The 11,969-nt window shown below is 28.2% G+C and overlaps 1 pseudogene; it reads right to left on the reverse strand.

Moving 5' to 3' along the window:
* Positions 1-2,124: 2,124 nt before the first annotated feature.
* LOC107425845 ((-)-germacrene D synthase-like) lies at positions 2,125-8,853 on the reverse strand (annotated as a pseudogene).
* Positions 8,854-11,969: the final 3,116 nt, after the last annotated feature.

Below are 11,969 nucleotides of genomic sequence, written 5' to 3' on the forward strand. Positions count from 1 at the left end.
ATCCCGGGCAGCAAGGAATGGATTCAATATCTTATGAACTTAATAGATATCACCAAGAGGCCATGAAATCATATCAAGGTAGAAGCAAAAGCAATCAAATAGCACATTTGCGCATGAAGCTATTACTTGGCCGAAATCACTAAATCTTATTATTCAAGCAAGTTTGACTTATTCCAATCAAGGGACAACGTATGAGAATCATAATTGATCCTATTTAGCATTCTACATGGCATATGGGAGCTGATTTGGAGCCTAAACTAGCTGGAGATTGGATAAAGACAGCTTAGTTGTTAACTAGTCAACTAGTTTCCTAATTTGAATTTGACTTTTTGTTTTAGGAAATTATCTTTTATTTTGGTTTTTATTTGATTATTTGCTGGACAAATTAACTTAGGAAAGTTGATATTTTATTAATTCAATTGTAAATTAATTAATTCCTAATTTAAAATAAAGAAATTAATTAATTCAAATTAAATTAGGAAAGGAAGAGAATTCGGCCACACCTTTAGTTTCCTTATTGCTGGCCAGTTTTTACCTAGTCTTCTAGGGTTTTAATTTGTTTATTCAAAACCTATTTAAGGGTTACTTTTCAATGAAAATTTAGTACATTATTCATACAGAAAAATACTTGTGAGAAAGAATTCTCTTTGTTCTCTTTGAACACCTAAAACACTTAATAGAAATCAAGTGTTTTAGTTTGACTCATCAATAGGACATCCATCACCTATTGTGGCGTCTTCATCATATACTAAGGTTTCTAATCACAAGTTGATTAGGGGTTAAGGTTTCCATTAGAATTTGAACATACTTAAGATCCAGGCTAATATAATACGGATTTAGGACCAAGTCGACCTAGTTTCTTATCAGTAGGAGTGGTCCAATATGATTTTCGATGGGGGTTAGGTTTTCTCACGGATTTTTTAGGTTTTTGAAAGGTATTTTAGTATCTTTTGAGAGAGTTTCCAAACATGAGAAGCCCTGAGCATTGATTTCTAGGTCTTATATAGAATTTGGGTCAACTATGGGACAAAATGCATAGTCTTGGGCATTGTAAAAATTATACAGCATGAGAAACTTTACAAAACTATAATTTTTTATCCGTAACTCCGAATCAGGCGTGCCACTAATTTATAAACCCATATCAATAAGCATTATGCAAATGCACAAGAGTCAAAATCAAAAGTCATCTCCACGAAAAAGTCAAACTTGATCCCACTTAGAAAGTTCAACTTGGTCAACTTTGGTAAACCATTCGAAAATTTCAAATTACGGGCATCTTCTTGGGAAGGGTTGTTATATGCCTTTCTTTAAACTTCGCACCTTCTTTGTCCACCATGATTACAAAGATTGTTCTATTATTCAAAGTGTAGCAAGCTAAATAGACTTACAATCATAATTACATATTTTTGGACCTCAAATTAGACCAAAAAAATAAAAATCATAATAAAATTTGAATTTTTGGCCTAATAAAAATAAATTTATTAATGGAAAATTAAAAATAATTTTCATGGGCAAATAAAAAAAAATAAAAAAGAAAAAAGAAAAAAAAAAACAAAATACTAAAACCTAGAATATCTCACCAAATTTGTTAAACCTAAAATCTGCGATCGCCTACTTAAGCCTTACAATATAAAGTGTTCAATATTTTTAAATTTATTTAACATAAAATTACACTATAATTAGGAGTGGTACCATCTCAGCATATGTGCCATGACATAAGATACTTCCTAGTAAAGGATCCAGATCCTTTACGTTCGATGTTCGATGGGGACGTTATAAATATCATGACCCAAAATAGACAGCCACCATTTACTAGCCCCACCGCTCCATATACAGCCACTTGACCTTGACCGCTTATGCTCCACAAATAACTTTTTTTTTTTTTTTCCACTGATAATCCAGAATAATTGATAGGACTATAAATGTGTACCAATAGTAAAAATATTTTTAATAAGAAGATTTGCAACTAACAAATTTTATTGACGTTCATTTTATATGGCATACCTTAAAACAGATTAATCCTTTCAACATTTTCAACTACTAATTAAGGATTAACTACCCACTTTCCTAGCAAATAGAATAGAACTCACATAAATTAATCTTACATAGTTTATAATTATTATATTACAGAGGTACAGGATTGATAAGCAGAGAAGTCACTAATTCCTTGAGCACAATGTGAGCATGAGTATAGCCATCTTCATCCTTGTAAATAACATCAATGACACGTGAAAAATTGAGAATTCGCACGAGGAGTGGCATAGAAACCGAAGTTGGGTAGAGACAATCTTCGTTTATGTCTTTCCATGCATCGCTAACCTGTTTGCGAAATTCATTCACTGCTTCTTCTGTGGCTCCAAACTGTTTCATGTAACATTCCACGGCTGACGCAACATGTCCTCTCTTTTGCTCAAACTGTAAATTTAGATATTGTGTGTGTATATATATATATATATATATATAAAATCAATTATAAGCGTAGTTAGCCTAGCTTCATTTGTGAATGAATAAATAATAATACAAAAAAGACAAATATTTGATAAGTACTATGTTTCACCTTGTGGGATACCACATCGTCCATGAGTCTGCAAATTACCGATGATGCCCTTTCAATCTTTGGCTTACTGAATAACTAATCGAAGGAGTGTTTAGTAACTTCATCTCCAATGCCAACAAAGGAAGTGGTTGCCAGCATTGCATACGCACAGGTAACAAGAGCCACAGACATATATTCCTCCATTGTCGGTATGTGTTTCTTGTGAAACCATTTGGCCTCTTCCAAGTAAGCTCTCACTAGATATTCCATCTGAAAGAAAAAATAAAAATAAAATCACCAACCAAAATTATTTTATAACATTAAGACCTGTCCATATTTATAACTGGTTTTATTTATAATTAGTTGTTTTTATATGGTCGTTTGGTGTTTTAATTATTACTATGGTTTCTTATTTTTTTTGGGACAAGCATTGTCTTTCCAAAATAATTAAAATGTCAAGTTTGTAAAATGTGGACCAACTATAGTTCATATATTGATGTAACGAAATCAATATAATGATTTTGTCTCATTTCTCTCCTTTTTCACGAAATGCTTCTTTCTCCCCTTGGGTTTAGGGGAAGAGAACAAGATGCATGTTTTTTCAGGAGGTTCTTACTGCTTGTTTAGCATAGTCAACACGATATGATTTTCCTAGTTTGGTAATTTCCTCTTCAATTTCACTATAAAAGTCCAAGAGTGCCCGGTAACAAAACTGCATGTAGTTTGGAAGTTGACCAACCATACAAATGTCCCACCTGAAAATAAAACAATGCACTTTATATTAAATAACATGTTCTACAAGATATATTCTAATTACATTAAACAGTTATGGTCATAGAAAATGAGAATTCAAACATTTCCACAGCTTCAGTATAGAGCTCTAATTCTTCAAGTGTGCCGTACACATCATAGATATCGTCAATAATAGAGGTTATTGCAGTGACTTTGGTTACCATCCTCCTTGCAATGTAATATTGAGGCTCAAAATAAATACCCAGAATCCAAAAGTAACACTCAATTATTCTATCTCTAGCAAAAGGTAGCTTCTTTGCAAATTCCAACTCCTTCCGCCACCTAAATCCCAACCACAAAAAAATAGAAAAAAATAAAAAAGAAAAAAAGATCATTTTCAAGTATCTTGTTGTATTTATGAATACATGATTTTTCTATGTTGGTTAAAATAGTTCGATTTTTTGTGGGTGTCTATATTATATTATTGGAAGTAGGATGATCTTATTACTGGTATTAAAATGTAAACGCCCACCAAAAATTGGGCGATCTCACCTACTGTATCAAGCTTTATATATATATACACAAGCTTACAACTTTGTCAAATCTGATAATACCTTGCAATATCACTTAGTTCCTTCTTGTGCACTTGCTGAAGAGAGTTGAAATCTAACTTTGCGAAAGTTAGAAGAACCTCATTGTGTGAAGGGTCTTGGGGGTAGATGGACATGTAATACCTTGCCTCTAGTCATGGTAAGCCTCTTCGGATAGGCCGATTTAAGGCATGAGCAACTTCATGTGAGAGAGGGTGGGTCGAATTGGATGCTGCACGCTCAAGATGGGTGGTAGTAAAAGCAAGAGCTTCGTCCAGTATATCCTCTCCATGAAGCCTAAGGTGTGTAGCTTCATATAAACTTAGCATTCCTCGAACATCATCAACAAGGGACTCCTTAAATTTCCCTTCCACATCCTTGAACTTGCTGAATATATCTGCTTAATTCACCACCCAAACTTTGTAAATTAGTTCTTTATTAATTTTTATAACAATTATATACAGATATGTGATATAAGTGCTTCAAAGTGTTTGATGCAAGTACTTACCACAAGGACTATTATAACCTTGTTGTCTAAGCAACCGAAAGCGGAGAGCAACAGTGTAAAGGTCAAAATCATTTTCATGGTCACCATAGTGGTAACTAAGAGTGTTGATTTGCTGCAAAATTTCTTCAATCTCGCTTTCAAAATGGTAAGCCACGCCTAAGCGCTGTATAGCATTAATCAATTCGAGCTTTTCCAAAGGATTATAGACAGTAGCCACTCCCATCTTCTTCACTTGTTCCTTCAACTTCCTACAAAAAAAAAGTTCGAGACTATTTTTGTATAAAAAAAAAAAACCAGATGCATAAGAAGCTCGAAACTATATTCGTATTAAAATTAATTTTAACAATTTTTTTCTTTTTTCTTCTTTTTTTTTTTTTTTTTTAACCATAGAGTCAGTAGTAGCATATGACAGGAAATGGTCACCCCAAATGTTGGGATGAAAACTGCCAGAATGGCGATTCACATCGGATACATTGGCAGCAGCCTTTGGAGTTGGAATAGTTGATGGAACTTGAATTATCATTTCTTTCTACTATGCAAATCGTGCTGATTAGTGCTGCAATTAAATGCATTAAATGAAATAAACAAAGATGCAGTTCACCACATCGCATAACGTTGTGTCGCTAAAAACATTATACCAAAGGCAACGCAGTAATAAAGTCGCCTAATGTGGACAAACCAACGATGCAATACAAAACAAAGACGCTAAATGTAAAGAGACTTGCGACGCTAAACATAGAGGAATCCGCGACTCTAAATCTCTACGTCGCTACTTTTTAGCATTTTTAGCGACACATCTAAACTTCATCGCTATTTTATGTAAAGTCATATGTCGCTAATATGGAAAAAACAGCTATGCTACATTTATGCGACTTGTTACACTGCATCACTGTTTTATGTAAACGTATGCGTCCCTAATTTGTGAATTTTTAGCGACTTGTGTAGTTATACGTCATCGTTTACTTACAACTACGTGTCGCTAATTTCATATATGTTTAACCTTTAGCGACTTTTTTTTTTTACGTCGCTATATATTTAAATAAAAGCATCACTAAAAATAGGGACACAAGTCTAGACCATCGCTGAAGGTTGAAATTTTGTTAAAATTTAGTAAAAAATATTAAATATAAAAAAAATTAAAATTAGCTTCATTCAAAATAATTAGAATATAAAAATTTAAAGTAAACATTTTCATAACAAAATAATTATCAAACAAATTAAATAGTATCTCATGAAATATTCTTACAATTTGGTAAACTATTGTATATGCAAAAGCAAAAGCAATATTAATTAAACTTTCATGAATGCATAGTCATTGAGATGAAAGTTGACATCCTCTTATTGACGATATTATACCGTCATACTATATATAAAAAAATTAAAAAAAAATTATTAACACTTATGCAAAATAAATAAATTAATATTAATTATTAAAAAGTAATTTAGTAAATGAAAATTTAAATAATATTACTATTGTTCTTAAGATTTGGCGAGGCATATTACGAACATAGTTACTCTCACATTCATCCACATTATCATTTTTATCGATACTTGGCAACTGTATGACAAATGGATTGTGAGCCATCGTAGTATCGTTAAGAACATATTCTTCAACAAAAGTATGATATTGTGGTGGAGTTGAAACAACAGACCATCTTGAATATCTTCAACATAAAATACTTGTTGAACTAAACAAAACAATGTCAAGCAATATCATAAACAAAATATCTACAAAAGCAAAATTAAGAAAACCCAACGAACATAACCTCCGGTTAAAATGAGAAAAAAAAAAAAAAAAAAAAAAACTCAACCCACCACATGTCACCGCCAACCACAATGAAAAAAGAAACTCACCTAATGATGGAGATGAAGAAACAAGAAACCCAGCTAACCACGAAGGCGAAACAGAGAAACCCAGCTTCCCGACGGCAACGTAGGAAAATGACAAATGAAACCCGAAATATCCCACTCTTGAAGTCTCTCTTATATTGCTTCTAAATATAACATCTATTAGGTAGTGTACTTGATGTAGTTTGAGAAAAGAAAAGGGATTGAAAAGCACGCATAAAAATTTTAAAACGTGCCAAACATTTTTAGAACAAACGCGTAAAATTTTAAAACCCTTTTTAAGATTCTTTTTTTCTTTTTAAAATTAAGAGAACAGGTGATGCATTTACATCTTAAAGCATCGCTTGTTCCATCAATGTCATTATTTCTTTTTGTTTTTTAATTAGTTTTTTATTCTTCATCTAAAAATAAATACTGAAAATATTTCTTATATATGTGAAACAAAATTACTAAAGTGGTAGTTTAATTATTTTGATTTCCAAGTACAATTTATTTACTTTAAAATCCTGTTCTAAGTTTTATTTTTTATTCCTTAATTTGATGGAACAGTCGACGCATAAAAAGCAAAAAAAGTTACCAGATATTTTTTATTTTTTCTTCTTTTTTAATAGTTATTAATTTGCTTTTGAAGTATAGTTTATTTGCTTTTAAAAGTTGCAATTATAAAAATATATATTTTTTTAATTAAGAGAACAGACAACACATTTACAATTAAAAGTGACGCCTTTTCTCTCAATTTTATTTTTTTTTCTTTGGTTATTTTTTTATTTTTCATCTACAAATAAACATTGAAAATAGTTAAAGAATAAAAATATAAAAAAATAGTTAAAGAATAAAAGTAAAAAAAAAAAAACAAAGAAACAAGTGATGCATACGTAAAACATTGCATCATCTGTTCTCTTTTTTAAATAACAAAAATACTATTTAAAATACTTGGAAATTTAATAAGAAAATAATCTGTACTTGAAAAATAAAAAAATTAAACAATAATAATTAATATATTTAATTAATATTTCATTATATTTTATTCATATTTTTATTAACTCTCTATTAAAATTTTCAAAATAATTAAATTTATCACAATATTTTTATTTGCTATCTATTAAATATGTATTAACTATGTATTAAATTAATAATTTTCAAATAATAAAATTATTATGTGATATGAATTTATCTATCAAATTATCCTAATTTGATAAAGCTACAAAGTAACTTTCAAGTTGGAAAAAAAAAAAAAAAAAACGTCACTAAAGGCTGGAATAGGCCACACTTTTCTGATACTATAATTTCCAGATTCGCCGCTAGATGTAGAAATAGGTGATGCATTTTTAAAAAAGAGTCACTAAATACGATAAAAAGCGATGCATTGTTAAACAAAGTCTCTTATTAGTTTTTAAACATAAAAAAGTTTTGTAAATAATTTTTCATTACCTTTTTAGATAATTTTTTAAGTCTTTAATGACACAATTATTGAGAAGAAATCACTTAAAAATAATTTTTATTTATAAAATTATTTTATAAGTAAAACTAATTGATATATTATTAATTTATACATTATGTCATAGAAATATAACAAGTAACTCATCATAGAAACACAAATAAATTACAGGAATTGCTAAATAATTTTGCCTCATATTTCTATCTATTAAAATTTTAAAAATAATTAAATTTATTACATTTTATTTCCTATGTATTAAATATGTATGAACTATTTATCAAATTATTAATTTTAAAATAATAAAATTATTATATTAGTTAATATTTCATTTATTTGAAATATTAGATTCTTATGCCAATATTTAGTTGAATTTTATTGTCTATCAATTATTTTGTATGATATCTATCAAATAATCCTAATTTGATAAAACTAAAAAGTAACTTTCAAGTTGGAAAAAAAAAAAAAAAAAAACGTCGCTAAAGGCTGAAATAGGCGACGCTTTTCTGAGGTTGTAATTTCCAGATTCATTGCTACATGTAGGAATAGATGATGCGTTTTTAAAAAAGAGTCGCTAAATGCGATAAAAAGTGACACATTGTTTAAAAAAAGTCTCTTATTAGTTTTTCAACATAAAAAGGTTTTTTGAATAATTTTTCACTACCTTTTTAACATAAAAAAAACTTTTAAAATAATTTTTCAAGTCTTTAATGACACAATTATTGAGAAAAATCTCTTAAAAATAATTTTTATTTATAAAATTATTTTTATAAGCAAAAATAATTGATATATTATTAATTTATACATTATATCATAGAAATATAACCACTTATCATAGAAACACAAATAAATTAAAGGAATTGCTTAATAATTTTACCTCATATTTCTATTTATTAAAATTTTCAAAATAATTAAATTTATTACATTTTGTTTCCTATGTCTTAAATATGTATTAACTATTTATCAAATTATTAATTTTAAAATAATAAAATTATTATATTAGTTAATATTTCATTTATTTGACATATTAGATTCTTATGCCAATATTTATTTAAATTTTATTGTATATCAATTATTTTGTATGAATTTATCTATCAAATAATCATAATTTGAGAAAACTAACAACTTTCAAATTGTAAAAAATAAACGTCGCTAAAGGCTGGAATAGGCGATGCTTTTCTGAGGTTATAATTTCTAGATTCATCGCTAAATATAGGAATAGGCGATGCGTTTTTAGAAAAGAGTCGCTAAATGCCATAAAAGATGACGCATTGTTAAAAAAAAGTCTCTTATTAGTTTTTAAACATAAAAAAGTTTTTAAATAATTTTGCATTACCTTTTTAACATAAAAAAGCTTTTTAAATAATTTTTCATGTCTTTAATGACACAATTATTGAGAAAAATCTCTTAAAAATAATTTTTATTTATAAAATTATTTTTATAAGCATAAGTAATTGATATATTATTCATTTATACATTATGTCATAAAAGTATAACAAGTAACTTATCATAGAAGCACAAATAAATTAAATGAATTGCTCAATATTTTTTCCAAATATTTCTATCTAGTAAAATTTTCAAAATAAATAAATTTATCACATTTTTATTTCCAATCAATTAAATATATATTAACAATTTATTAAATTATTAATTTGAAAATAATAAAATTATTATATGAGGAAACGGAGATGCAATTAAGGGGAATTGCGTCGCCTGTTCCATTTTTTTTTAATTTGTTCCCCTTTTTTTTAAAAAAAATACAATTTAAAGAATTGTAAATTTAAACAGAAAATAAACTGCACTTGAGAAACAAAATAATTAGAGAAGAATAATAAAAATAATTATATCAGGCAATAGGCGATACAATCAGGGGGAATTGCGTCGCCTGTTCCAATTTTTTTTTTTATTTTGTTCCCCTTTTTTTAAAGAAAATAAAATTTAAAAACTTGTAAATTTAAACAAAAAATAAAATGTACTTGAGAAACAAAAAATTAGAGAAAAACAATAAAAATAATCATAAAAAGCAATAGGCAACGTAATCAATGGGACTTGAGTCGCCTGTTCCCATTTTTTTTTTTAATTTGTTTCCTTTTTTAAAAAAAAATAAAAATACAATTTAAAGACTTACAAATTTACACAGAAAATAAACTGTACTTGGGAAACAAAACAATTAGAGAGAAACGATAAAAATAATTATAAAAGGCAACAGACGACGCAATCAGGGGGAATTGTGTCGCCTGTTCCTTTTTTTTTAATTTGTTCTCCTTTTTTTTTAAAGACAAAAATACAATTTAAAGACTTACAAATTTAAACAGAAAATAAACTACACTTGAGAAACAAAATAATTAGAGAATAACAATAAAAATAATAATATCAGGTAATAAGCAACATAATCATGGGGAATTGCGTCGCCTGTTTCAATTATTATTTTTTAAATTTGTTTCCCTTTTGTTTTAAAGAAAATAAAATTTAAAAACTTGCAAATTTAAAAAGAAAATAAACTGTACTTGAGAAACAAAATAATTAGAGAATAACAATAAAAATAATCATAAAATGCAATAGGTAACGCAATCAATGGGACTTGGGTCGCCTGGTCCAATTTGTTTTTTAATTTGTTTCCTTTTTTTTAAAAAAAATACAATTTAAAGACTTATAAATTTACACAGAAAATAAACTGTACTTAAGAAACAAAAAAATTAGAGAGCAACAATAAAAATAATTATAAAAGGCAACAGACAACGCAATAAGAGGGACTTGCATCGCCTGTTCCATTCTTTTTTAAACTTGTTCCCCCTTTTTTTTAAAGACAAAAATACAATTTAAAGACTTACAAATTTAAACAGAAAATAAATTATACTTGAGAAACAAAATAATTAGAGAACAACAATAAAAATAATCATAAAAGTCAACAGGCGATGCAATAAGGAGGAATTGCGTCGCTTGTTCCCTTTTTTTTTTTAATTTGTTCCCTTTTTTTGAAAAAACAAAAATACAATTTAAAAACTTGCAAATTATTTAAGAAAAAATAATATTCCTTCACATATTAAGAAATATTTTCAGTATTTATTTGTAGGTAAATTAAATATATAAAATAATTAAAAGACAAAAGGAAAAGAAGTAACAGGCAACACTATTTTGATTAAATGCGTCACCGTTAACAAAAAAATGTTTATGAGTATTGGCAATGTAAAGTACGGATATGGCGGCTCTTTTTCAGTGAATGAGTCACTTGAAATATCTGGCGACTTTTTATGCTGTTGATGCGTCACCTGTTCCTTCAAAATAGAGGGAAAAAAATAATTTATTATGATTGCAACTTGTAATATCAATTAAACTATCATTGAAACACAATCAAATAACTAATAAAATAAAAAAACAATGAATAAAACAACCAAAGCCGAAGCTGTTGAGTCATATATTCAACGACATCGAAAATCAGCATCGTTTCTTTATTTTTTTTAACGACCTTCAATTCATTTTATTTCGTAGCATCGCTAATTTTATGTCACCGGATCTCAATTTTCTTGTATTTAGCAACATCGTGGAAAGTGCATCGCTTATTGTCTTATTAAGCGATGTTTTATCTCGCTATTTTCACGTTGTGTTCGGTACTATGAAAGTAATGGGAATTGGATATGTAGAAATTTATTTTTTTGTTTTTTTTGTTTTTTTTTTTTTTGGTTTTTAATAAGGATATTAAGCTTGTAGCTAGGATAGATGAGTGGAAGAGACTGGTAATGCTCTCCATTTATAAAAAAATGTCATCGTACTGAGTGGCTAGCTATTTGCCCAGCATCTATTTCCACATGTAAACCACAAGCAAAAACGAAAGAAAGAAAAATTATCAAACATAGAAACATGTGCCGATTCGATTTGCATTATATCACTGCCATTAATTTCATAAGGGGTGCCCATATATAGTACTGGTTGCCCCAAATGCTTGGATGATAATATGAAAGTGGTGGGAATTGGAACTTGAACTGCCATTAATTTCTTTAGGCAATATTACTAAAAGTGATAGGAATTGGATACGTAGAAAAATGTTTTTTGTGTTCGATAATTGGAGGATATTAAGCTTGTAGGTAAGATAAAATGAGTGGAAGAGATTGGTATGCTCTCTGTAACACCCCGATCCCAAAAAATATCCTGAAGTTAAATTTTTGATCAAATTTAACTAAGGTTGATCGAGATTTTTTATTTTTTTTTAGGTTAAGAATTGCTTTTATTTTTCTCAAATTTGGATTATTTAATAGATAGTTCTAAATTTTAAAAAAATAAAAACAAAAATTAAATTAAAAAAAAGAAGAATAAAAGCCAATG

Source organism: Ziziphus jujuba, chromosome 1, assembly GCF_031755915.1.
Source record: "Ziziphus jujuba cultivar Dongzao chromosome 1, ASM3175591v1".
NCBI classification, from domain to species: domain Eukaryota; kingdom Viridiplantae; phylum Streptophyta; class Magnoliopsida; order Rosales; family Rhamnaceae; genus Ziziphus; species Ziziphus jujuba.